At 37.3% G+C, this 3,329-nt stretch overlaps 1 long non-coding RNA gene across 1 annotated transcript; it reads left to right on the forward strand.

Annotated features, from left to right (window-relative positions):
- The first annotated feature begins 311 nt into the window (after positions 1 to 311).
- On the forward strand, positions 312 to 1,816 carry LOC133543704 (uncharacterized). The gene is made up of 2 exons (XR_009804502.1): positions 312 to 719; positions 1,551 to 1,816. It is a non-coding gene; the product is annotated as an uncharacterized LOC133543704 (long non-coding RNA).
- The last annotated feature ends 1,513 nt before the right edge of the window (positions 1,817 to 3,329 follow it).

Consider the following 3,329-nt stretch of genomic DNA (forward strand, 5'->3'; position numbering starts at 1 on the left):
TGAATCAACAGGTCAGTTTGGGGGACAAAAGGAGGGTTCAGTTTTTACTGACTTCCCATCTGACAGTTTAAATGTTTATGACCGTTTGAATCAACAGGACACGCACGCACACACACACACACGCACGCACACACACACACACACACACATACACACACACACGCACACACACACACACACACACACACACACACACCATTACCTCTGCTTTACCACGTTATTAGACATTGGTTTAACTCCATTTAAGCATTTAAACGTTAAAAGCATTGCACGTGTACGACGTTGTAATACTTTTTTTTTACCAGCCGATGACGACGAAGTGAAAGACGATGAACTTTGCTTAAACAGTCTTACAAAGTTGGAAGATGATTATCGAGGTGTGTTTAAACCTTCGAATTATTTAATATTGTGTGTATTCATTATTTTGTTTTATAGAGGATTTGCCGTAAGATCCTAACGCGATCGTTTTAACACAATCGCAGTCTGGTGAGTCAAATGATTCTCATTTTACAAGAAAAAAAACATGCGGTATACGATACATATATACATATATTTACTTACATCTCCGGCTCGCTGGTCTCCCTTAAAGCTGGCGGGTCCGTCAACGGCCGTTCCAGGCAGAGGAGAAGGCTTGATTGTGCCAAAGACTCCAGACATCGAATCCTTGCTCCGAGGGGAAATCATCGAAAACGACGGTGAATGTCCGACAGGCACCCGCTGTAAGTTTTTCTCGTTTTCTGTAAGCTTTTTTAAGATTCTCAGGAGCTTTAAAGAGCTCCTCTCATTCCAATGTCTTTCGCTCAAATGAATTTCGCGCCTAAGGGGAATGGGCGGGGACTGATTCCGGAGGTGGGCGGTTGTTTCCGCCAAGCAACCTTCTGGTTGAAATGGAGTGTGGATCAAGATGGATCCCTACTCTATATTCTTTTATTTAACCCAATGTTTTTTAAATACGTGTATAATGCTTTATATCCTATGTGTTGTGAATTCCATCCTACAATATCTTCCAAGGAACCCAAAGAAATGTTACCACACCTCCCGCTTTATTTATTCTATAGATTGCCTGAACTATTTCATAAACTAAATCTTGTCTTGTTTCTGATGCTATGTTTTTTATGCTCATCAATGCATTGTTGGACTGCGAGCACACAACTACTTTCCTTGCTTTGTTTTCCTCTATCCAGTTAACTGCCATATAAATTGCTACCAATTCCCCCGTAAAAACAGATAGTTTATCACTGATTATTTTATTTAATACTATGTTTCCTTGTGGGATAACTGCTACAGCTCTTACCTTTATTTTTTTTTTATATAGTTTTTGATGCATCCGTATATATCATATCTCAATCCATTTTTCTATCCGGTAACTATTTAAATTTCTATTCTTTAGTAATTGCATGTTTTCTTTTGGGTTATCAAACATCCACGGTGGTATTGCAGGCATTGGTACTGTAGGACTAACTTTAATATTGTCAATTTTAACTTTATTACATATGTCTCCTATAATCCACCCAAAACTATTCTTTTTTGTTTTCTCTTTTTCTTGGCAGATTGGTAACACTGGACAAGTCGGATATCCTTGCTTGGATCCTTTTAAAGTTGCCCGATAAACTGCTGAGAGTTGATCTCTCCTCTTGTCCAAAGGTTTTTCGTTCATTTTTACTTGTAATACTGGCACTAGGGTTGATGTAGTAGCTCCACAACATAACCTTAAAGCCTGTGACTGGATCCGGTCTATTTTCCCAAGTCATGTTTTTGAAGCAGATTGGTAAATAATGCATCCGTAATCAATAACAGATGGAATTAAAGTTATAAATATATACATGTATTGTTTTCAACGTTAACCTATCAGCCCCCCAATCATTACCCCTCAAAGCCCTCATTATATTTAACACCTTTTTACTTTTTCCCCTATTTTTTTATTTTCCGGAAGGAACACTCCTGAAGGAATAAATAAAGTACTATCTAATCTAATCTAATCAAATCTATTTTGCTGATGTGAGTTGACTAGTTCATATTTTTATCAAACCATATTCCTAAATATTTAAATACTTGTACCTCTTCTATATTTTCACCTTAGAGTTTTTATTTGGAGCTTGTTTGGTACTTTTGTCTTTGTAAAATGTATGACTTTTGTCTTTCCAACAGAGAATCTTAAACCTCAAGCCGTTCCCCAGTCTTGAACATTATTTACCACTTTGTTAGTTTTTTGATTATTTCTTTTGACTCTAAATAATATACTAGTCTTTCATTAATATTTTTTTTTTTTCCATTACTTTTCCCCAAATTTATAATTTCCTGCCTCTTCCGGGTCTTACCCTGACTTGCATATTGGAATTGTTACCGCTAATTTTCCCCTCTGCCGGTCATTTTCCTTCTTCATATATCCTGTCATATCATTTCAAGACCACTTCTTTGACGATGCTACCTAAGTTTTTGATCATTTGATAACCCGCTAGGTCTTTCCCCGGTGACGTATTTTTAACCTTTTTCAAAATTCGAACCATTTCATTCAAAGAAAATGTCATATCCATAGTGTTGGTAAAGCTATTATCGTTGTCTTCCATCATTTCCCCAATATTTAAACTCATTGTTTTTTCTCTCTTTTGTTTTTCCACATTTCTCAAATTATCATTACTGTGCACTTTAACACATTTTTTTTGCTAAAGGTTCTGCTGTTTCTTTACCCGTGACTACATCTTCTTTAATAAATGTGGCACATCATCCTCTTTACCCTTCATTCCTATCTTTACGAATCGTTATATATCCTTTTATTATAAAGTTAAATTTTGGCTTCAGCCCTGTTTCTTGAATACAAATTATACGTGGTTTAGTTTTCATATTTTTAATATATCCCTTTAATTCATGTTCGGTTGCTATCAAACTTCTGGCATTCCACCGGACCATTAACAGGGTGTTGGAATGTGGTAACATGACTCCGTCACGTCTACTCTCCGTAGTACAGCTTGCACCCGGTACCAAGATAGTTCTTTCAACAACTTTGATGCTGCTTTGACAATTATTTTGATCTTCTCAGTCTTATTTTTACTTTCATTTTGTATCAAAGCTGAGTTGTGCTCTCTGGTTTATTTTGCAAATGAACCGACAGAACATGATCATGTACAAGACTCGCCTACCCACAATGCACTGCAACCCAACGCTCCTGGTCGGATGTTTTTTTCGGGGTTCATGGAGAGATGCGGTAAAGAGTGGTAGCCAAGACACACGGTCACACACGGTCACACACGGTCACACACGGTCACACACGGTCACACTCGGCAATTATTTTGACCTGGGGAGCAGATATAGAGGAAAAAAAATTTGTCTGG

Source organism: Nerophis ophidion, linkage group LG26, assembly GCF_033978795.1.
Source record: "Nerophis ophidion isolate RoL-2023_Sa linkage group LG26, RoL_Noph_v1.0, whole genome shotgun sequence".
Classification (NCBI taxonomy): Eukaryota; Metazoa; Chordata; class Actinopteri; order Syngnathiformes; family Syngnathidae; genus Nerophis; species Nerophis ophidion.